The 25,575-nt window shown below is 39.2% G+C and overlaps 1 long non-coding RNA gene across 1 annotated transcript; it reads right to left on the bottom strand.

Moving 5' to 3' along the window:
* Positions 1–13,788: 13,788 nt before the first annotated feature.
* LOC108358760 (uncharacterized) lies at positions 13,789–25,236 on the bottom strand. The gene is made up of 3 exons (XR_001846828.1): positions 25,224–25,236; positions 15,081–15,097; positions 13,789–13,934 (listed from the first exon to the last, which is right to left on the bottom strand). It is a non-coding gene; the product is annotated as an uncharacterized LOC108358760 (long non-coding RNA).
* Positions 25,237–25,575: the final 339 nt, after the last annotated feature.

Genomic DNA, 25,575 nt, shown 5'->3' with positions numbered 1-25,575 from the left:
TTTTATTCAAATAAGATATGTAGAAGCTAAACACTTTTGTGGATTATGCTTGTATTTAGTATTGAAAGACAGATACTAACAATAGCAAAGAGCTTTAAGGATTTACAGCCAATGTAATAAATAAATAAAGTTTTTACGCTAATAAGAGTAATGTGATGTACTAAATCCACGGAATAGTTCACACAAAGAGAAGCAATCAAGAACGTAGATACTGAAGACCACCCAGATTGAGAAGTGTCTATATCATTCTAGATGAAAGGTCCAACTACGGTTTCAAAACATCATGGTAATGCCGCACAAACTGATATTTTTAGGCAGAAAAATATGTTAAAATCGGGAACTTAGTAAAAAAGATTTTTCATAAATAATACTTCAAGGACTCACCGACAAATGCCTACAAAAATCTTAATAAAAGTAGCCAATGCAGTAACCAATTAAAAGTGACAGTTAATGCCGTACAACTCGATGTCTTGAGGCAAAAACTCTTTTCAAAATGGTGAAATTAGTAAAAAAGATTTTGCACAAAGAATACTTCCAAGGACTCACCGACGGATGCATAGACAAATCTTGATAATTTTATAAATAGATGAAATTAGATACATGAAATCAGCAATGTGAATACAAAAACGCAACACGTGATATTAATGGTCGTAAGGTTTAAATAAATAAATTTAAATAGGTATATATGGGAGGTTTCTAAAGATAAATCGATTATACCTTCAGCCTTTCAAGCGCTTATTAAAATAATTTTAACGGAAATGCATCCTGCACTTAAAAAAAAAGCGTTTTCACATTTATTGGAAGGTCTATTTCATGGCTGTGGGATACACATTTTTCGGAGAAGTTGGTGGTGCAAGAAATTACTTCGCCATTAAATATTTGAAATATCCAACTTATTCAGTCTAACCTGTTACGCTGGTGAATGGAACAAACGGACGCCTTCGTAAGTCCACGTTTTTCTGCAAATTACACAGCTTGGCTTAGGCATTATTAATTTTTTAATCACAAATAAATAATATAGTATTTTTCCACAAAAATTCAAACGGAAAATTTTAGAAAAGAACAAATTTTCCACAAAAATTCAAACGAAAAATTTTAGAAAAAAATCAATGTTGCAAATAAATAATAAATGGCCAAATTGCCCCCAAAATATATGTAAATACTTCCAAAGAAGCAACACATAAAACGTTCAACGAATAAAGGCAACATTGTGAAATATAAGGCAGCCGAATGCCAGAAAATGAACAGAAAATGCTGCTTTATTACTTCACCTGCTTATTGCGCCATGGGTGAAACAACACAAACGCCAATAACGCAAAATTTGCTTTATTTCACTTTTAAATGAGAATTAATACCAAAATCCGAGTTCTGCTTTATTTCCAATATAGGTTGGAAATAAAACAAATTTTGCCTTATTTCCCATTGCCTAGTTATACTATTTGTAACAAAAACAGTTTAATGACAGATGGAAAACAATAACTTGGTTTATTCCCAATAAATACAATTAAACAAAAAATGTGATATAACTCATATGAAGAGAGTAATATTCACAAAATATTTTTACTTATGAAAAGTCTAACAAAATATAGGGAAAACGTCGTCTTAAATAACTGCTCGGCTAATTGAACATAAGGCCTTTGTATGAATTTTATCTGCATGCTTTTTAAGCTGGAAAACTGGTGAGGTAACAAAACAGCTATCTCGCTTTATTTTCTGACATTCGGCTGCCTTATAGTCAAATTTTAATAATATTTCAAATAAGGCAGTGTCAAAATCTCTCTTCTCACTCTAATATTACTTCACCTGGTATAATTTTACGAAGGGTGGGTGCATGCAATAACACCATACGCAATAATTCCCGAACAGTACTTTATGTTCCTCACATTAAACGGGTGCACGCAGTACGTTTTCCTATTATTAGCTCTTTTTTTCTTTGCTGTAGCCACCAATATGCTGCAGCAATGCCTTCATCGGATAAACTCATGGTATTAACTGAAAGGCGTTTGTGTAGCTATCATACCGCAAATGGTATCGCGTCTCGAATCGCATGTCGCATCGCGTATCGTATCGCGTATCGTATCGCATATCGCATCGCATATCGTATCGCTCTAATGTGCACCGTGCCTAAGTCTGTTCCGAGAACCTCCAGGGTATGTACATGTCTACACTTGTGAATGTGAAATGTCGAAAAGGTGACTTTTCTCAGTTTCACTTCCATAGTGAGATCCATTCAGGAACGAGTTTCAAAGAACAATTATGAAGTTATACTATGTTCAAATTGACGAGCTAAACATGTTAAATGGGCTTGAACCAGTTAAATGAACAAAACGAGTTCGTAAACAAGTTAAATTACATGCAATCGTTGTTGCAAAATTTACCCAGTTAAATCATTAAACTCGTTTGAAAACCAGTTCAGTGCAGAGTTTTATCAGAAAGAGTCAAAAGCTTTCATTTGACATCAAGAATGAAAGAATACAAGATTGCGCCAATTGAGCTGAGAGCAACTGGGTGTGACGTCACATTATTATGGGAATGAGAGTATAAAGTAGAGGCTCCCAAACTTTTTTTCTCGTAGACCCCTTTCAAAAATTTACTGGTTTCGGTGGACCCCCTGCTGATACATTTCTAAATATTCCCAAAGTTCCTAAAAAAATTAAATGTGAAGATTCGATCTAACTATATAAATTTGAATTCAAAAACTAAACTCGGAGTGGCGAAAATAAAACTGAAATATTTTCTTGCGTTTTATTTATAAAAATAATGTGATTACACTCTTGCAGGTTTTAAAAAATAGAGCTCGTAAATCCATCAAAATACTCTCTCGCTCTGAGGAGTTATTTACATTATCTTCACCATAAACTCATCAAATGTTCGGCTCACTTATGACTTTGTACGTGGAGTATTTGTAAAATAGTTTATTTGTGTTGATAGCATCATTTTTATCGCTCCGAGTTTTAAAGTGAGGCGAAAAATATTTATCACTCACATTTTTAAAGCACAAAACTTAAAACAACAAAACGGCTAAGCTTTTAATGCCAAACTTTTAATTCAGAAACTGACAAGAGAGAAAAGAACGAGTCTAGAAAAATCGATGAAAAACAACCAAGCGTGCAAGAAGCACAAAAAGTGTTCCACCGTCTCATCCTCTTCAAGGCAAGATGGGCAAATGGACTTGTCATTTACGCCTATCAGAGTCAGGTGTATGTGCCTCGTAAAGTGACCCGTCAGCAGTCCAACACAAGTTGTCTGCAGTGTCGTCTGCTCAGTGAGAGCACAAATTAGATAAACCTTCTGAGATTGAAGGCAACATGAGTTTTTCCAACCTGCATCCCCTCGATGCCTCCCAGTCATTGCTGAGCGAAGTATACACCTAGTTTCTGATGGTGGCTTCGATGGCCAAAGGTGGGAGTGCTAAAACTGGTTGCGGACCGAGAAATACCAGGTCTGAACCAACTCTGGCCAAATGGGCAGATGTCTCATTACCAGGTACTCCTGAGTAACCTGGCGCACCCAGAGTAAATCAACCTGGTTATGTACACCACCGTCATTTAGTCGAGACTTGCATTGCCGAACTAGTTTGGAAGTACTTAAATAGAGGTCTGGTCAATGCTTCAAGTGCAGCTTAGTTATCACTACAGACACATAAACTCCTTTCCCTCCACCTGTGTTCTACCAGGTAGTCCATGGCCTTANATTAACTGAAAGGCGTTTGTGTAGCTATCATACCGCAAATGGTATCGCGTCTCGAATCGCATGTCGCATCGCGTATCGTATCGCGTATCGTATCGCATATCGCATCGCATATCGTATCGCTCTAATGTGCACCGTGCCTAAGTCTGTTCCGAGAACCTCCAGGGTATGTACATGTCTACACTTGTGAATGTGAAATGTCGAAAAGGTGACTTTTCTCAGTTTCACTTCCATAGTGAGATCCATTCAGGAACGAGTTTCAAAGAACAATTATGAAGTTATACTATGTTCAAATTGACGAGCTAAACATGTTAAATGGGCTTGAACCAGTTAAATGAACAAAACGAGTTCGTAAACAAGTTAAATTACATGCAATCGTTGTTGCAAAATTTACCCAGTTAAATCATTAAACTCGTTTGAAAACCAGTTCAGTGCAGAGTTTTATCAGAAAGAGTCAAAAGCTTTCATTTGACATCAAGAATGAAAGAATACAAGATTGCGCCAATTGAGCTGAGAGCAACTGGGTGTGACGTCACATTATTATGGGAATGAGAGTATAAAGTAGAGGCTCCCAAACTTTTTTTCTCGTAGACCCCTTTCAAAAATTTACTGGTTTCGGTGGACCCCCTGCTGATACATTTCTAAATATTCCCAAAGTTCCTAAAAAAATTAAATGTGAAGATTCGATCTAACTATATAAATTTGAATTCAAAAACTAAACTCGGAGTGGCGAAAATAAAACTGAAATATTTTCTTGCGTTTTATTTATAAAAATAATGTGATTACACTCTTGCAGGTTTTAAAAAATAGAGCTCGTAAATCCATCAAAATACTCTCTCGCTCTGAGGAGTTATTTACATTATCTTCACCATAAACTCATCAAATGTTCGGCTCACTTATGACTTTGTACGTGGAGTATTTGTAAAATAGTTTATTTGTGTTGATAGCATCATTTTTATCGCTCCGAGTTTTAAAGTGAGGCGAAAAATATTTATCACTCACATTTTTAAAGCACAAAACTTAAAACAACAAAACGGCTAAGCTTTTAATGCCAAACTTTTAATTCAGAAACTGACAAGAGAGAAAAGAACGAGTCTAGAAAAATCGATGAAAAACAACCAAGCGTGCAAGAAGCACAAAAAGTGTTCCACCGTCTCATCCTCTTCAAGGCAAGATGGGCAAATGGACTTGTCATTTACGCCTATCAGAGTCAGGTGTATGTGCCTCGTAAAGTGACCCGTCAGCAGTCCAACACAAGTTGTCTGCAGTGTCGTCTGCTCAGTGAGAGCACAAATTAGATAAACCTTCTGAGATTGAAGGCAACATGAGTTTTTCCAACCTGCATCCCCTCGATGCCTCCCAGTCATTGCTGAGCGAAGTATACACCTAGTTTCTGATGGTGGCTTCGATGGCCAAAGGTGGGAGTGCTAAAACTGGTTGCGGACCGAGAAATACCAGGTCTGAACCAACTCTGGCCAAATGGGCAGATGTCTCATTACCAGGTACTCCTGAGTAACCTGGCGCACCCAGAGTAAATCAACCTGGTTATGTACACCACCGTCATTTAGTCGAGACTTGCATTGCCGAACTAGTTTGGAAGTACTTAAATAGAGGTCTGGTCAATGCTTCAAGTGCAGCTTAGTTATCACTACAGACACATAAACTCCTTTCCCTCCACCTGTGTTCTACCAGGTAGTCCATGGCCTTAAGGATTGCAATTACCTCAGCCTGGAAGACCAAAGCATATTCCCCAACAGAAAAGAGAAGCCTATCCCCATTAACTTCGGAAAAGACCCCAGATAATGACCCAGAGACATTTTTGGAGCCATCAGGGAAGATTCGACAAAATGTGGGTCCGGTCTCAGTGATAAATTAGCATTCAGTCTCAGGCAACTCAACATTATAGAATCGCTTCAACAAAGGTAATGGTGGCGTACTATCCTGTAGCATTGAAAATACACAAGTGCTCAAATCTCTGCCGCCAGCAATTTTCGCCGCGCCCCGCTCAGTGTTGTAGCAACATCCGGTTTGTTTTAGTCTGAAGGTGGCCTTTAAGGCTTCCCCACGTATGAAAACACAAAGTGACGGTAAGTGCAGCAGTGCAGCCACCTTTGTTTCGCTGCATCGTGATTTGACATGCTAACACTCAAAAAATTTATATTCTCAAAAATATTTAAAACTAAAAATTATCAAAAAACAACAAAATTGTATGCGTGTCTGCGCGCCAAAAAAGAGGTCAATACGATAATTAGTGGTTTCCCATTAGGCCTTGTCGTACGCAGAGATAAATAGTGCATATGAACTTAACATTTTGCAGTCTGTAATTAGAGCGTATGCGTTAATATCAAGAAACAGTAGGGTTGCCAGATTTTTTATGCGCGAAATCAGTACGTTAGACTTTTTTATGCTAAAAAAATCAGTACTTTTCAGTACATTTTTATTCAAGGTAAAATTATGAATGTAAGTAACAGATAATACTTTAAAACGACAAAGAACTTGTTTTTAACACTATTTTGGTATATAAATAAAATATAGTTCATAAAAAATATAAGTGTTATTCACTTTAACATGAGTATACACATCATTGTACATAGAAGCCAATAAATTATTTTATATTTATGACATTTTTGAACAGCAATAATGAGAGCATTTCCATCTTCAGTGTTTAAGCAGTCAAATAATAATTTTGCAGTTCACTTTAAAAAATTTTAATCAGAAGACGGTTTCTCTCTTTGCGCCAGGAGGCAAACTATATACTTAAGATCCTCTCAGTTGCTTCGTTTGAGTGTAGTATTAAAAAAAAAACTAAATTACATATTTTTTCAAACTATGGAAAAGTACCACCATGTATGGACTGCATCTATATTTCCTCATGGCTTAAATTTATTTCTTCAACTACGCAAAAACTTTGAAATAATAAGAATTCGCTAAAAAAGAGATCCAACTCTATGTCTCGTATGCAAAACTCGTTTACAATGTTAGTAAATTGTGAAAAACGAATTGTAAGTTATAAGCAAATTTGTTGTTATTAAACTGAAAGTTATTTTCGAGATAACTAACAACACACGACAAAAAAACGTCAGCCTTTTTTTGAATAATTTAAGCTCCGCCTTTGGCCGCGCTTAGGAATTATAGCCTATTCTAAGTAAAATTCTCCTTTCTGTGTTGCCGGAAAAGAGGGGCGGAAGTATTTTTGCACAAAACTTCTTTCTGCGTAGGAGTCCTTTGGCCGCGCGTAGGGATTATAACCTATTCTAAGTAGAATTCTCCTTTCTGTGTTGCCGGAAAAGAGGGGCGGAAGTATTTTTGCACAAAACTTCTTTCTGCGTAGGAGTCCTTTGGCCGCGCGTAGGGATTATAACCTATTCTAAGTAGAATTCTCCTTTCTGTGTTGCCGGAAAAGAGGGGCGGAAGTATTTTTGCACAAAACTTCTTTCTGCGTAGGAGTCCTTTGGCCGCGCGTAGGGATTATAACCTATTCTAAGTAGAATTCTCCTTTCTGTGTTGCCGAAAAAGGAACGGAAGTATTTTTGCGCAGAACTTCTTTTTGCGTAGGCGGCCTTCGGCCGCGCTTAAGGGTTATAACCCTTACGAAGTAGAATTCTCCTTTCTGTGTTGCCGAAAAAGGAACGGAAGTATTTTTGCGCAGAACTTCTTTTTGCGTAGGCGGCCTTCGGCCGCGCTTAAGGGTTATAACCCTTACGAAGTAGAATTCTCCTTTCTGTGTTGCCGGAAAATAGGGGCGGAAGTATGTTTGCTTAGAACTTCTTTCTGCGTAGGCCGCCTTTGGCCGCGCGTAGGGATTATAACCCATTCTAAGTATGAGAGTGAATCGATCGCGAACGGACGTGTTTTTTATCACTCTGTTAATGGTGTTAAAAAATATAACAATATTGCAAAGTGTAAAGTTAATAGTTGCTTTATTGGATTAATAGTGTGAAAAATAACGATTTAAACCAATAAGCAGACAGTGGTTTTGTGGAAATAAAAATAAAATTTAAATAAGCAAAATTGACAAATAATAGCGCGCATTTAAGTGGATGTACATACATCCAAACATAGCGGCTGCTGAGTGAGTGCGAAGATGTCAGAATGCGCGAAATGCCGAAAAGGCGTCAGAGGAGAGTCGGGTGTGCGTTGTCAAGGTGTGTGCGGGAAAGTGTAGCATCCCTCCAGAACTGCTGGAGTAGGGCTGCCAGATATCTCTGTTGTCAAACCGGGACACTTAAGGGCGGGAGAGGTCTCTCGCTCCCTTCCCTTTCGTTTCCACAAAAATTACGTACGAAAGGATGTAGTAAAATTTTATTTTGATAAACAAAAGAAAAACATAAAAACATGCGATCATGCGATCATTACAACGTACACTAGCTAAACAAAACAATTTATCACAACTAAAGCACAGAGAATTTTTCACAATGCATGTACCTTTTTTGTTCCTTATAAAAATACAGTTTATACTAAATACATCAGAAAACATAAAAATAAAACTTCTAAACTTTGTGGAAAACTCGGGAAAATGCAATAAACTTACATACAAATTCGCAATTTTCTATTCAGACTTTTTTATAAAAATTTTGAAAATGAAGTTTTGCAGCCCATAAAAATTTAGTTGACTTTTGGTATCGTTTTTACTGAGAGTTTCTTCCATACAAACTATGTTCGACATTTTTGTATGTGGAAGACACTGTCAGCAAAAAAATAAATAATTGGAAAAAATCAACGAAATTTTCTGGTAACTTCAGACTTGCACTTTACTAATTGGCTCAAAAGCTACATTTTCAAAATTTGTGATCAGATGAAAGAGTCTCCGAGCCAATAATTTTGTACGGCACGGTACTTATAAGTAATCAAAAATTAAAAAAAAGAATTAAAAAAAAATCGCATATGAAAGAGTACCAACCCAACTCGTAATAAATTTAAGTATACAAATTTTAGTATTTAGTATAGAAATATTCAATTCAAATACGCCAATATTAAAATGAACGGGTGCTTTTTTATAATTAAGTTAAAAAAAAAATATTTAAATTCCATGCTGCCTGTAATGGGATTTGAACCCTGACGCTCTGGAAATTAGCAATTTGTGGCAAGCATCTTCGTGCACTCCCGACATGTGCTACAGCCAGACATGTAAATGTGCATTCAAATGTTCAGTTTGATTCAACACCACGTGTGCGTGGTATGAAAGTATTGTTTTTAAATACGAAAATTTTAAAACGATAATCAAATAAAAAATATTCATGTTTACTATGCTTTATTTCCCCCAGTAAATCCATACAATTTTTCTTAATATTACAACGCGTTTTTTCTCTCAGTGTAGTCATTTTTATTGAAAATTTGTGCAATCAAATCGAAAACCGGGACACTTAAACGAAACTCAGGACATTTTAAGGTTGGACCGGGACACCGGGACAAATAGTCTAAAACCGGGACATGTCCGAGAAAACCGGGACGTCTGGCAGCCCTATGCTGGAGTCAATAGCTACCCTGCAGTACGGGGGAGTGACTGTACGGTAGCTACCTGATAAACACCGTCAATTACCGACCGACTACTTGCAGTGTATTTCATCGATTACTTTTACAAGGCAATGTCCTAGGCGGTAGTCACCATCGGCTCTCTCTGCACTACCGGGAGTTACTAAAGTAGTCACTTGCGTGATTTATGGGCGCCCTCTGTCGTAGTTTTTCGGTATTCTACTTACGACTGGTTCGACTCTGCACTACCACGGGTTAATAGAGTAGCTACTTACCTAGGAGTCGGTGCAGTAGCGGTTCAAAAGTAGCGATTGAATCCAGCAGTACTGGAGCGTACTTTTGAACCGATACTGCAGACCCATCAGCAGTCTAGTATACCAGGCGTTCTCAAACTTTTTTCACCGCGGCACCCCTTTTTTGCTAAAAAAAATTCCCGTCACACCTACTATTAAAATGGTTTGAAAACACAATGCACATTTTATGCTCATTAAGCTTTAATGTGAGGAATAAAATTGCTTCGATGATTTAATTATTTCCTTTCAGTTTATTGGAAGCTCTGTCAATTTTACCTTTAAATCATTTGACGCTTGCTTCTGTATAGCTCTACCCAGAATTACTGCGGACGACGGTAAAGCAGTCAGCGGTAAGTGAACAGGTGTACAGTTGCCGCAGTGAAATCCGTCAGAGTAAACACAATTGCGGCGTACTACGGCTTCCGTCAGTTGTCATTTTGATTTGAAAATAGGGTTCCAGCTACAGTTCATGCTAGAAAAATCAGTGCTTTTCAGTAGACTTTTATTCAAAGCAAAATTATGAATGTAAGTAACAAAAAATACTTTAAAACGCCAGAGTACTTATTTTTAACAATATTTTGGTATATGAATAAATTGTAGTTCGTTAAAAATAAAAATGTTATTCATTTTAACATGAGTGTACACATTAACATGTAGTATAAAACAATCTTATAATATCAGCGTACACAAGAGCCAATAGATTATTTAATATTTATGACATTTTTGAATAGCAATGAGATAATTTCCACTCTCAGTGTTTAAATAGTCGAAGAATTCTTTACACTTCATTTTAAAATTAGTCTTAATTTGGAGTTCACTTTCAAAAATTGTAATTATAAGTTGGTTTCTCTCTTTCCGCCAGGAAGCAAACTTTATACTTAAGATCATCTCAGTTGCTCCGTTTGAGTGTGGTATTGAAAAAAACAAAATTACATACAAAATCCAAACTGTGGAAACGCACCAGATTGCTCTAGCGTAGAGATGGGCCACCTCGTGACTTTTGAGGAACACCGTTATTTGCGACTGTGACTTTGCAGTCACGGGGATTATCGTCCGTTGCAAAACAGAAATCTTTTACCGAGTGAACTAAGGGAATTATCCATTTATTTGGCATCACTGACTATTTTCGTCGTTTTTTTTGGTCATTCACACTCGTTCTTAATGGTGTGAAACTCTAATATCAAACAACATTAATCAGATTTTAGTCTTAAATAACATGTCATTATAAAGAAATTTCTTTATGGTTAACATCAGTGGTCGCAGTTCCTTGATATGTAATTGCGACCGCTACTTTATCACAGTCACAGTTCGTAGCAGAGACTGTGACTGTTACTGCTATTGTGGAAGGGGAGATTCTACTACAAAAACATCATTGCGACTTTTTGAAAGTTGTCACGGCAGTTACCCGGGACTTTTGAGTAACCGTGACAAAGTCACAGGTGCGCAAATATCTGCCACCTATAGTCTAGCGGTGAACGAGGACAAGACAAGTACCCCCTGGCCACACGTAAAAAGTCTTCTCGTATTGGGACACACGTCACTGTTGGCAGTCATAGCTTTGAAGTAGTGAAGGACTTTGTTTCCCTAGGATGCAGCATATTGTCAGTCTGGAGATTAAGCGAAGAATAACTCTTGCCAACAGGTGATACTTTGGGCTCGATAGGCAATTGAAAAGCGGGGCCCTCTCGACGAACGAACAAAAAGCTATACAAATCTCATCATGCCCGTCTTTTTATATAGCGCAGAAACATGGACGGTGCTTTTGAGAGAACTATTCTATGCATGATCTCTCGCCCTGTTCGCGTGGGCGTCGCGTACCAAAGAAGATGGAATGACGAACTCTACAAGCTGGATGACGATTCTCCGGTGAAGAGATCCTTCGACTTCGCACCCATGGGTGGACAGCGAAAATAAGGGCGCTCACAAACACAATGAAGGGACCAAGTGCAGAACAACCTGTCCCCACTCGGAACGAAAAACTAGCGTAAATCCGCAAAGGAGATAGGCAACTGCGAAACTTTTTGGTCTCGGCCCAAACCGTCAAACGGTTGTAGTGCCAAATAAGAAGAAGAAGGAAACACACCACTAACTATTAAAGATTTAATTCTTCTCCTTATGGAAAGGTGTTACTTCACAGGTGGCTCCATACTAATTTGGGTTAAATGGGATCATTGGGTCATTGGAAATTAACGATAATCTTAAATTTTTATATCAGAATTGAAGTCGGTTTTTTTGCAACATTATCTGAAACATGTCACCTACAATTAAATTATTTGCTCCTAAATTTTTACAGTACAATTAAGGCAAGTTCCAACGTTAAGCGTAGTATTCAACTCTGTGAGTATTCTGTTCCTTTTTCACGTGAAAAAGCTGTCAAATTGCATATAAAATTTCTTTCTGTGAAGTAAGTGTGAAATTCCACAACATTTCCTCAGCAAAGTAGTATTCTGTTCACGCTGTGAAAAAGCTTGCAACATGTTGGCAACATGAAGCTAGCAACACAATTTTCATGGCAATTTAAAATACACATGTACATTTTAAATTTTGTGAAAGCTGACAGTTTATATAATTCAGTAGCGGCGAGCACAAAGGGTGGCTAAGGGGTTAAACCTTACCCTAACCGTTCGTAAAACTTTATTTCACGTACAAGGAAATTGCGAATAATTACTTATTATCATAGGACTGGTTTGTACATAACGGTATACGCAACAAATATGATTGCAAATGAAAAAAGAAGATTTAAAAAATTACAAAACTAACAATTAGCGACCGCTATGGTTAGCAGTGCGCGCTACCATTCCGCAGGGCCTTGAGCAGGGCCCAGTTTCCGAACAACATCAAAAAATAAAATAAACAACAAAGTTTTTTCCAATAGCGGTCGCCCCCCGGCAGGCAGTAGCAAAACCTCCGAGTGTATTTCTTCCATGAAAAACAGCTTCTCAAAAAGATTCAATCGCCGTTCGGAGTCGGCGTAAAACTGTAGGTCCCTCCTCGGCCATGCACTAACATATTATATGCAGATCTAAAAGGTATGTTTGGCGGATGTGCCTAGCTTATGTTAAATTTCCAGCTTCTGTTTTGGTACTAAATCCCCTTTTTTGCTAGAAAGCTAACGAAAATTTTGAACTAAGTAAAACTGCACGAAAAAAGTATGACTTCTAAGAAAAATGTAAAAGACCATGGTATTGAATTATTCATGGACGAAGGTTATTCAGTAAAAACCATACTCTATTATATTAGCTAGTCTTTGCTCTGTGTGGAGCTGCATTGCTGTTGCAAATAACTTTCTTACTAAAGTAAATGAAATGCGCGAGCACCCTGAAGAATTGTTTAGTTGCATTTTTAACAGTAATATCAAACAGCGTAATTGACCAAAAAAATATATTTGACTTCATTCTTTCAACTTTACACAATATGGAAAACCTAAGAAATACACAAACCAGTTTGATTGGAAATTAATTTTTTTGATTTTGTTTATACTTTACTTCTTGATGTGTCAAAATTTCATGTGAAAACAATATGTGTTGCTGGAAAAATTTCACGGCTTTGAACAGAATACTAACCTTTATGTAAAAACCTTAAAAAAATCCCAAAGTATTTTGTTTGCGTAAAATTACATTATTACACAAACAAAATACCTAAGGAGAAATTACCGAGTACCGAGTACAAGCACGATGGGAATACCCCCATTACAAATTTGTATGCTCAGTACAAATCAGTACAAATTTTGAAAATTAGGAAATTTTCGTACTGATTGTAGAATAAAATCAGTACGAGAGTTGAAAATTAAGTATTGTACTGATAAAATCAGTACGTCTGGCAACCGTATTTGAATATGATCATTAAAATTAAATATTTTTTCGGTTCGTGGGTGTATGTAGATTTGCTTTAACTAAAAATGGATGAAAACATAGGAAAACTTGTAAAAAATATAAAAATTATTACAATCAACATTCAATCAACCGTCCCCGCTGGGCGGTAAAAATAGAAATAAATTTAAATCAACCGAACAACGTCGGCGGTTTAAACGCTGCCGCCGCAATTATGCCTTTGTGTAAGTTTAATTTTGACAGCGGTTAACCATCGGTCGCTTTACCGTCATCCGCTGCAATTCAGGGTAGAGCTTATTTGTTTTTTATGTAAGCATTTGTTGAAAATGCAGACTCACATATCGTCGTTTAAAGTGCAAAACCGCGTATCAACAAAATGCAAAACCGCGTATCAGCAAAAATGCAAAACCGCGCAATTTAACTTGTAGAAGTTATTTTCTAGAGCGTAAAACACTCATATTTCAAAATGGTTCTCTTTTTATAAAGCAATCGCATTTCTGGCTAGTATATTTCAGGACGAATGGATAAGGATTGAGCAAAGAGCTTGTGGGAGCAAATACAATTTTTGGCAGCCAATATCAGTTACGCGGGTTTGCAGAATTACGATACGCGGTTTTGTTCTTTAAACGACGATATGTATGTAGATATTCTTGCAACCGCCGAAAGTTGGAGATGTTTGCACTTTCTACACTTGCTTAAAATTTTTTTTTTCGCAAGCCTCTTATTTTTTCCAACTGAGCTGCTCCCTTGCCTTGAAGAGGTGTGAAGGTTTCATTTAGTTTTTCGAATATTTCAGAAAGGTATGCCAATCAGCCAACCGACATCAGTTAAATTTTGAACAAAATCTAAATGTGACCACCAGTGCATATTTTTCTCAAACAACCTGGCTAAAATCTTTCGCCTTGAAAGCCACCGCAAAAGGTGAAAGTGATCCGTACCCATACTATCTTCAGCGGGAAGTTTTAAAAGGCTTGCTTGGAGCGGGCGACCCTTAGCATAATTATTTATCTTCACAGCGTCATCCAATATGGTTTATAAACCTTGTGGTAGCATCTTTGGAGTCGCCAGGGAATGCTGATGGATCATACAGTGGCTGTTTGAGGCGTTTTCTGCCACTTGCTGCATCCTAGAAACCTCTCCTTTCGATTTTCCAACCATTGCAGCTGCTCCTTCACTGCAAATACACGCACTTGCCCCATTTCAAACCATTTTTCTGTAAAAATTTGTCGATAGCTTTAAAAATGTCGTCGCTAGTGGTGTAAGTACTTCGCTCATCAAAAGTTCTTCTTCGATCGGCCTCTGAAATAAAGTTGATTCGCTCTTTTACATTGATTGTGAAGTTCCAAAAAATAAATAACATGTACACGTGCGCGAACCTGCTGCACTGGTTACGAGAACAGCCCAGCCAGCAAAAAATACGAAAATTATTCGGACAACGCAGTGTTGCCGAAATTCAAAAGTGCGGCCAAAATTCTAAGATTTAAAGAAATGATTCGAAATTTCGTACTAGGGGGTTTTCGAGGTCACTAATGATGAATCCGATGTCATAATTGCAAAATTCGAAATGGCGGACCCAGTAAGACGTCTGGTAAAACTCGGGATTTTTAATTAGAACCCGTAGAAATATTTTGAGTATGCAGTATTATAGCCCAGTCAATTTTAGTGTCACAAACTGCAAGTTTGAAGTACCTAGAACTTACCGTTGATTTTTGAGAATTTTTTTCGTTGACAGTGCCAGTTATTTTCTTCTATACGAAGTAGTTATGTTTGATGATATAAAGAAAATGAGCAACACCATGAAGAAAAAAAAAACTTTCCAAAAATCAACCGTAAGTCCCAGCTTCTTTAAAGTTGCACTTTATTATACTTAAATTAAATGGGCCACTAAACTGCATACTCAAAATCTTTCCGAGAAATCTAATTAAAAAGCCCGACATTTTCGCACGCTTATACATATTAGATTCACTCCCATGCAAAAATGTCGGGCTTTTTAATTAGATTTCTCGGAAATATTTTGAGTATGCAGTTTATATATATATATAAGGAGCAGAAATGAGCATCTGAGTTTTGTTTTATACTATAGCTAATAGTTTTCTACGTAAAGTCCAATAGGTTCAAAGGCAGCATCTAACAGCGTGTTGTTACTGTTGCATTTATCCAATCAAATTTTGTTTTAAAATAAATGAAACAAATACATATTTGTTTCCTGAAAATTCCTGTTACAGTATTTCTTTTTCCAAATTTTGTAATGTATTTTTGTCTGTTTATCCGTTCCATTTCCGGACAACTTGACGATTCGTTTCCCACTAAAGTGTGCGGCGAAAATTAGGTCTAGAAGAGTACCGAAAATGGTTCTGAAAAGGATACGTTTTCGGCTGTTTTTCTGAAATTTTTATGACTCAATTTTTCGTTGGCAAAACTTACAGGAGAGCTACGCTTAAGAGCAAAATACACCACATAAGCGTCTTGACAAACCAAGCGAAATATCCCTTTGCCTCAAGCCATTTATGTTGTGTATGGGGTTTGACAAGCAGCTTGAGGGAAATTTGAACAAAAATCTAATTTTTTTGATTTTCTGGTCGCCATGTTGAAGTTTGATCAAACCGCTTGCGTTGTGGATGGCAAAAACAAAAATAAAACTAGAATTTTGTACATTGTGAACCGGAAGGAAACAAAAATTCCAAAACTTGTCATGTTTACATGGTGTATGTCGAAATGGAGAAAGTAGATTTGGAGTATGTTTCGGAAGCCGCTTGTGTGGTGAATTTCGCTCTTTAAGCAAGCGACGCACTCTCCTACACAAACGCAAACTTGTTTCACATTCTTTGCTGCAACCACAAAACAGCTTGTCGAACAATATACACAGGATAGTAAAACTGTTGCCATATACTAAAAATTAATTAAACTGCTTAATTACAAAATTTTGATGAACGTATACAAAATTTGCCGGCACCACTAGTATACTCTAGCCGCTAGCGGCACCCCTGGCATACGCTCGCGGCACCCCAAGGTTCCGCGGCACCCCCATTGGGAAGGCCCGGTCTAGACCATGCCTCGCTTGAGCAAATGCATCTGGGACGCACAATGTTTTCTTCTTCTTATTATTTGGCGCTATAGCCGCCTACGCGATTTTGACCGAGTCCAAAACAGTACGCAAGTCGTTTCTCTTCTGTTTAAACTGACGCCTAATTGGATGTGTCAAATGAAGCCAAGTCCTTCTCCACTTGGTCCTTCCCATCGCAGTGGGGCCTTCCTCTTCCACCATCGCGACCCGCGTTGAATACTTTTATAGCTGGAGCATTTCTGTCCATTCTTACGAGATGACCAAGTCAGCGTAGCCGTTGTATTTTGATTCGCTGAACTATATCCAGGTCATTGCAAAGCTCATACAGCTCACGTTCCATCGTCTGCGGTACTTGCGGTCGCCAATGCGTAAAGGCCAATAAATCTTTCGCATAATCTTTCTCTCGAAAACTCCAAGAGCCGCCTCATCAGATGTTTTCATTGTCCATGCGTCCGCGCCATAAACCAGCACAGGCCTGATGAGTGACTTATAGAGTACGATTTTGTACGGCTATAGGACTTTACTTCTCAACTGCCTACTCTGTCCGAAGTAGCACTTCTTGGCAAGAGTGATTCTGCATTGAATTTCGCTCTTGACAAAAAAAATTCAATACCAATAACTTGCTTACTAAACAGTTTTTTATTATAGTTTAAAATTACTGTAACCAAAAGAGGCAAATATGTTATACAAAAACTCATAAATAGAAGTTCACAAAAGTTGTTATAAAACTATTCGTCGATTTAAATAGTTAACTTTTTACTTCGCATGTTTATTTTACGTGGAAGAAGCATCGAAAGCCTAGTTCCGTCAGTGTGAGACTTTAACTCAAACTAAACCTCCTACCGTCATGTACCGTTACCCTCCCGGTACCACCATCCATGTCCATGTCGTTGTAAAGCTCATACAGCTCATCGTTCCATCGTCTGCGATACTCGCCGTCGCCAACGCGAAAAGGCCCGTAAATCTTCCGCAAAATCTTTCTCTCGAATACGCCAGGAGCCTTCTCATCGGATGTTAGCATTGTCCATGCTTCTGCGCCGTATACCAGCACGGCCATGATGAGTGACTTATAAAGTGTGGTTTTCTTACGTCGAGAGAGGACATTACTCCTGAATTGCCTACTCAGCACAAAGAAGTACTTGTTGGCAAAAGTAATTCTGCGTTGGATTTCCATGCTGACATTATTATCGGTGTTAATTCTGGTTCCCAAGTAAACGAAATTCTCTGCTTTCTCGAAATTATAACTGTCAACAGTAACATGTGTGCCAAGGCGAGAATGTGCTGATTGTTTACCACCAGGCCCAATCGCTTTGCTTCCTTGTCCAACTTGGAAAAGACAGAACAGACTTCGCGGTTTTTCTTACCGATGATGTCAGTGTCATCGGCATAAGCCAGCAATTGAACGCTCTTATAGTAAATTGTTCCTGAGCGGTTCAGTTCTGCAGCTCTTATTATCTTCTCCAACATCAGATTAAAGAAGTCACATTAAAGGAAGTCGCCCTGTCTGAAACCCCGTTTGGTGGCGAACGGCTTTGAGAGGTTTTTCCCAGAGCTGGGGGTATTGCTCATCGTCATTTTACACAGCCGTATGCGTTTTGAGGGAATGCCAAATTGAGACATAGCGCCGTATAGGCAACTCCTTTTAGTGCTGTCGAAAGCGGCTTTAAAGTCGGCAAATAGGTGGTGAGTGTCGATCCTTTTCTCTATCTATGGTGGATTTGCCAGGTCTAAAGCCACACTGATAAGGCCCAATCAGTTCATTGACGGCGGTATTCAGTCTTTCACACAATACATTGGTTAAGACCTTGTAACCTATGGTTAGGAGGATAATCCTGTAACAAGATGTAAACATGTTGTAACGATCGCACATACAAGCTGATCTATGGCAACCCTAAGTATAAGATCTATTTGTGGAATTTTCAGAAAAGCAAAAGCAGCAACACGTGGAACTCGTTACATGGTGTCGGGTGAAAAATATTTAAATAAAGTTATTAAAGCCATGGAAACGAAGCATAGCGCCGCAATAATTTCTGGCCCTGAGCCGATGAATTTTGACGATCCTGGAATACACTGGTCGACCTGGAAACAACGTTTCAACATGTTTTTGTTGGCGTCCGGAAAAGACGTAGAAACTGATAATGTAAAAATAGCTCTTCTGCTGCACTATATAGGTGATAAAGGATTGGACATTTACAACTCTTTTGATCTTCAAAAGCCGGCGAAATATGATGACGTGGTAAAAAAGTTCGAGGAGTTTTGTAACCCCAAGAAAAATGTTATAATGGAAACTTTCAAGTTTCATAGCATTTCGCAACAGCCATGTCAGCCATTTTGTGAATTCGAAACTGAGCTTCGAAAGCAAGTTAAATTTTGTGAGTTTACTTTATCAAGTAATTGCAAGAAGTTTGAGGAACGCGTAATTCGTGACAGAATAATTTTGGGTATTCGTGGCAAGATCCTGCAAGCCAAATTACTGGAAATTAAGGAGAATGATTTGAATGCGGTCATTGAAAAATGTAAAATTGAGGAGTTGGCTGAAAAAAATAAATCTACACTAGAATGTAAGGAAGCAAAAATCGATGCGCTCTACAAACAAAAATGGGAAAAACGAACAAAAATGCTACAGATGTGGAGGTTTGTGGAGCTTAAATCATAAACCGGTATGTGCAGCATTGAAAGCTGGCCGCAAATGAATGAATTGTAAACAGCCCGGTCATTTTTCATCAATGTGTCGAACCAAAACAGGTGATGGAAGAAGTCGCAAGGTAGACGCACTCACAACAGTGGAAGATACAATAGAATTACAATTTAATAAAGAATACTATGAAGAAGGTAAAATTAGTCAAAACAACCTTAAGTTAATAGATAATAGAAGTAATTTTGATTATAGCATAAAGTATGTGGGTGGTGGCTGGTATAAGGAAGTAGTGGTCAATGGACCATTAAATTGGATTAACTGCATTGAGCAGATGAAAATTAAAAGCAATATTGTTAAATCAGATAATCGATGATATGCCTACAGTAATGAAGAAATAAAATCATTCGGCCAATTAAATTGGAGTGCATTGTTAATAAATTAAAAAAGACAGAATTAAACTTTGAAATTGTGAGCAATCAATTCCAACCAATTTTGGGAAGACATGCCTGCGTGGCTCTAAACTTAATAAAAAAAATTGATAGTGCTAGCAAAAATGTTGTTAGTTTACCAATTGAGAAAGAGCTTTTTATTCAGGAAAATATTGATGTTTTTGAAGGTCTGGGTCAAATACCAGGGAAATGTGTTATTGAACTAAAGAAAATTCCACACCAAAATTGAACTATAAAAAAAGAATACCATTTGGCTTGCATGCGAGGTTGAAAAATCAATTAAGGTGTTCTTACACGATATGTATTTGCATCTGTAAATGTGATTTTTCCAATACATATGTAATTGCGTATGTATGTCAAATTCACAGTCTTTATTTAACTATTTAAAACTACGCTCTTTGAAACCGAAATAAACTAAACTGAGATGATTCTATCTGTGTGTCAGATGAAAATAGAAACATTTCTATTTCGTATGTACGTGCATCTGCTTTGTACAGAAACAAATATAATTTGCCTTTACACGATATGTTGGCACTTCCATATGTAAAAAGTGGCATGTACACATGCAAATACATATCGTGTAAGAACACCTTTAGAGGTAATGGTGATAGATGGTGTGATTACAAAAGTTTGAGAATATGCCTTGATACCAAGCCTTTCAACGAATGCATTAAACGCGAGCGCTGTGTCATACCCACATCAGAGGCTATAACTAGTCAATTAACCGGGGCGAAGTATTTTACAGTGATAGACCTAAAAAATGGGTTTTGGCAGGTAGTTCTTGATGAGAAGTGCTCGAAGTTAACAACTTTTATAACACCATTTGGCTTATATAAGTGGAATCAGATGCCGTTTGGATTCAGAAACGCTCCGGAAGTGTTTATGAGATATATGATGCAAATGTTTGGAGATATTGAGGGTGTAGAAATATATTTGATGATTTATGTATAGCAGGTGAGACCTTAAAAGAACATGACGAGCGATTATTGGAAGTAATTAAAATAGGGCTGCCAAAATCCTGAACCCATCGACCAGGACACTTATCATCTGAATCAAACACGAAGACACAAGTGAATATGGTACCAATATGCTCCCTATAAGTACAGTTGCTTTGGTTCTGATATTATAAGCAATAAAGTTGATGATGATGAAACGCTTAAGTTCTATTTTTTTTTATCGTAAGCGAAACTTGAGGTAACTTGGAAAAAGCGGCGCCTTTAATGTGGTCTTGAATGTTTTCCGTACCATCATTAGCAAATTTCCGCATATCCCACAACGCACTTCATGATCATTTTTGCCATGTATATGCTTAACCTGAAGATAATTTAGAGTGCAATGGGGTATAGTCGTTGCGCTGGGTATGCAGTTACAGTTGCATGGCTATACTCAATCCCGACTCTTGCGTCCTCGTTCGCGCACTCTGGGCAACGTGAGCAACCCATGTGCGAGATGCGGTAACCAATCCGAGTGGAGCCTTGGGTCACGGCAGAAAGAGAGGGAGCTTCGGTGGGGCCACTGTGACTTATTCGGTTTAAGGGCTTACTGAAGTCTGCAGCGCCTGTTCACCAGTAGGCGCGGCTGCAAGCGGGTATCTGCTTGGAGCAAGCGGCTCGCTATATAAACGTGTATTTGGTTGCGAAACCACCCCCGTCCCAGCAATGGGTTGTGCGCTGGGCTTGGGACCCGCCACGTAAAAACCACTTCCAGTGAAGAAGCAAGGCAAAGCCTCGGATGAGACCCCCCCTTATGATGACGACCACGGCAAATGTTTAAAGGACTACGATTTGAGGGCATGCACCTGGAATGTCCGGACCCTTAATGGGGAAGGTGCCTCTGCCCGGTTGGTTGATGTCCTCGTAAGGACAAAAGCTGACATCACCGCCATCCAAGAAATGCGTTGGACGGGGCAAGGCAAACAATGTCTGGGGCCTTGCGACGTCTACTACAGCTGCCATGTAAAGGAGCGCAAATTCGGTGTTGGATTTGTGGTGGGAGAGAGACTCCGTCGCCGAGTACTGTCGTTCACCCCGGTGGACGAGCGTCTAGCCACAATCCGCATCAAAGCGAGATTCTTCAACATCTCGCTCATCTGCGCCCATGCCCCGACGGAAGAGAAGGATGAGGCATCCAAGGATCTCTTCTATGAGCGCTTGGAGCGCACGTACGAGCGCTGCCCCCGTCATGATATCAAAATCGTGCTTGGCGACTTCAATGCCAGGGTGGGCAAAGAAGGGATCTTTGGAACCACCGTCGGAAAATTCAGCCTCCACGACGAAACGTCCGACAACGGATTGAGGCTGATCGACTTCGCCGGGGCCCGAAACATGGTAGTATGCAGTACTAGGTTCAAGCATAAAAAGATCCATCAAGCTACCTGGCTGTCTCCGGATCGAAAAACGAGAAACCAAATCGATCATGTTGTGATAGACGGAAGGCACGCTTCCAGTGTTTTAGACGTACGCACACTCCGAGGCCCAAACATCGACTCGGACCACTATCTTGTTGCAGCCAAGATACGCACCCGCCTCTGTGCAGCAAAAAATGTGCGCCCAAATATGCAAGGAAAGCTTAACGTCGAAAAGCTGCAATCACAACAGACAGCCAGCGCTTTCGCTACTCGACTCTCACACCTGCTCTCAGAGAGCACTCTTCAACAAACCGACATATGCGAGCAGTGGAACCACATTTCCCGCTCATTAAGTACCGCCGCCGAAGAAGTAGTCGGATTTCAGCGAGCCCGAAAGAACAACTGGTACGATGAGGAGTGTCAGGAAGCTGCAGAGAAAAAAGATGCCGCCTACAGGGCCACGCTGCGATCGGGCGCAACGCGCGCTATGTGGGACCGCTATAGGGATCTGAAGAGGGAAGCGAGACGTATTTGCCGCAACAAGAAGAGAGAGGCAGAAATACGTGAGTGCGAAGAGCTTGAAATGCTGGCCGACAGGAGGAATGCCCGAAAATTTTACCAGAGAGTTAGGCGACTTACGGAAGGTTTAAAGACCGGGGCGCACTCCTGTAAGAACAATAATGGCGACCTAGTAACTGATGTCCAGAGCGTACTTAAATTATGGAGGGAACACTTTTCCGCCCTACTAAATGGTAGCAGCACGGAAAGTTGTGGAGAAGAAGAACCCGAGCCCGCAGTCGATGATGACGGAGTCGACGTTCCACCGCCTGACTATGACGAGGTACGTATAGCAATAACGCGGCTGAAAAACAACAAAGCCGCTGGAGCTGACAGCCTGCCAGTTGAGCTATTCAAGTACGGCGGCGAGGAGTTGATAAGGTGCATGCATCAACTCTTGTGCAGAATATGGTCAGATGAACGCATGCCCGACGACTGGAATTTAAGTGTGCTCTGCCCAATCCACAAGAAAGGTGACCCCGCCATTCGCGCCAACTACCGCGGGATCAGCCTTCTAAGCATAGGTTACAAGGTCTTATCGAGCGTATTGTGTGAAAGACTGAAGCCCACCGTCAATGAACTGATTGGGCCTTATCAGTGTGGCTTTAGACCTGGCAAATCCACCATAGACCAGGTATTCACAATACGCCAAATCTTGGAAAAGACCCGCGAGAAAAGGATCGACACTCACCACCTATTTGTCGACTTTAAAGCCGCTTTTGACAGCACTAAAAGGAGTTGCCTATACGCCGCTATGTCTGAATTTGGCATCCCCTCAAAACTCATACGGCTGTGTAAAATGACGTTGAGCAATACCACCAGCTCCGTCAGAATTGGAAAAGACCTCTCCGAGCCGTTCGCCACAAAACGGGGTTTCAGACAGGGCGACTCCCTTTCATGTGACTTCTTTAATCTGATGTTGGAGAAGATAATAAGAGCTGCAGAACTGAACCGCTCAGGAACAATTTACTACAAGAGCGTGCAATTGCTGGCTTATGCCGATGACATCGACATCATCGGTAACAAAAACCGCGAAGTCTGTTCTGCCTTTTCCAAGTTGGATAGGGAAGCAAAGCGCATGGGTCTGGTGGTAAACGAGGACAAGACGAAGTATCTCCTGTCATCAAACAAACAGTCAGCACATTCGCGCCTTGGCACCCACGTCACTGTTGACAGTTACAATTTCGAGAAAGTAGAGAATTTCGTTTACTTGGGAACCAGCATTAACACCGATAATAATGTCAGCATTGAAATCCAACGTAGAATCACTCTTGCCAACAAGTGCTACTTTGGACTGAGTAGGCAATTCAGGAGTAAAGTCCTCTCTCGACGTACGAAAACCACGCTCTATAAGTCACTCATCATGCCCGTGCTGGTATATGGCGCAGAAGCATGGACAATGACAACATCCGATGAGGCGGCTCTTGGGGTGTTTGAGAGAAAGATTTTGCGGAAGATTTACGGTCCTTTACGCGTTGGCGACGGCGAGTACCGCAGACGATGGAACGATGAGCTGTATGAGCTTTACAACGATATGGACATAGTGCAGCGAATTAAAATACAGCGGCTCCGCTGGCTTGGTCATGTCGTTCGAATGGACACGGACGCTCCAGCTCTGAAAGTATTTAACTGGGAACCCGGTGGTGGTAGCAGAGGAAGAGGGAGGCCCCCACTGCGATGGAAAGATCAGGTGGGGAAGGACTTGGCTTCACTTGGCGTTTCCAATTGGCGTCAGTTGGCACAGAGGAGAAACGACTGGCGTGCTTTGCTGAACTCTGCCAAAATGCTTAGGCGGTTACAGCCTAATTTAGGTAGGATGTCTTAGGCGAAGACATACTAAAAGACTTACGCAAAAAGAATGGAAAAAAGTGCTTCCCTGCATGCTTTCTTGAAAGGTGTTCCTATTGACAATTTACGCGAATGTACTTAAGTACATGTTTATATTACTAAGCATTACAAATACAAGCAAGCAACCTAATACCTGCTAAATAACGGAACATAAACCGACGCAATCACGAAAACCAAGAAAATAAAAATAACGGATTTCTACCCGCCGGCGAATACAAGCAACCAAAAAGCACCTACCTGCGAGATAATAGGTTTGTTCGTCGATCAAAAATTTTTTACGAATTTGTACGAATTATCACGATTTTTGCCCAAATCGCGTTCGTGCAGACCAAAAAATTATCCAAAACTCAAAAATTGTGAGAGCGAAGTGACAGTTCTCTTGGAGAGAACTTGCAAATTCTTGCTGGAAAAAATTTTGCCAGCAAGAATTCGCAAACACGAAAAACATGTGATTGTGGCGCATGGCTGTATTTTTGTCTACGATAATTTGAATAAATAAGTTCGTCAAATTTAAAAATTTGTAAACACGAGCGATTTTTTTATGAAAAAATGAAGTAAATACTTGTTGATATAATTAATTTAGTTAATTCCAATGATTTGAACTTAACTCGGCTGAAAAAAATTGTATTCGCAATCGGAATGCAATTGCAACCAGAGTCGATTTAAGAAACCCGCCAGCTAGTACGATAAAGAAATTGAAATGTATGTTAAAGAAAATCAGAACAACAAGAAATATACATGTATATCCAGTTTTTGTCCATCAGAAAGAATTTTTAAAATTTCATAAAAATTTATTATGTTTGAAATGCAACCGTGGACACCAGCTGGCAGGGAAACTTGCAAATTTTCGTTCGTGCAGAAATTGGCAAGTTTCTCAACATGAGAGAGAATTTGAGAGAATTTTTTCTTACTCTCTGATATTTTGAGTGTTGGATAATTCTTGCTAGATTTTCGACGAACACACCTAATGAAACAAAAGCGGTCGCACTTAAATGGGTATGCATGACCTAATGACCGTTAAAACAGATAGTAACACGAATACATAAAAGCGGAAGGAAACACGAACTATTCAGAACGAAAAATGACACTGAAGATGGCACAACGCCGAAACCGGTTTGTCTCCAAAACCAAATTTGACAAGGGATGACGGAAAATCGTTCCACAATACATCATTACAAATAAGAGTTAGCAAGCCTAAATAAGTCTAAATAAAACTATTTGATATGAACCTTAAATAAATTCCGTAAAGAAGTTTGAGTTTTATGAATTAAGAAAAACTTTCAAAGAACTTTTTCAAAAGGCGTTCTACAAAAGTCCTTCTGATAGCTCTTTTTTGAGTAGCGAAAGCAGAAGCCCTTCAATTTGTGCCGCTCTATACCAAAAATG

This window comes from Rhagoletis zephyria, unplaced genomic scaffold (assembly GCF_001687245.7).
Source record: "Rhagoletis zephyria isolate East Lansing unplaced genomic scaffold, Rhagoletis_zephyria_1.1 Rzeph_scaffold_00294, whole genome shotgun sequence".
Taxonomy (NCBI): Eukaryota; Metazoa; Arthropoda; class Insecta; order Diptera; family Tephritidae; genus Rhagoletis; species Rhagoletis zephyria.
Note: the sequence above shows the minus strand (reverse complement) of the source record. Positions and strands in the feature narration are given on the sequence as shown.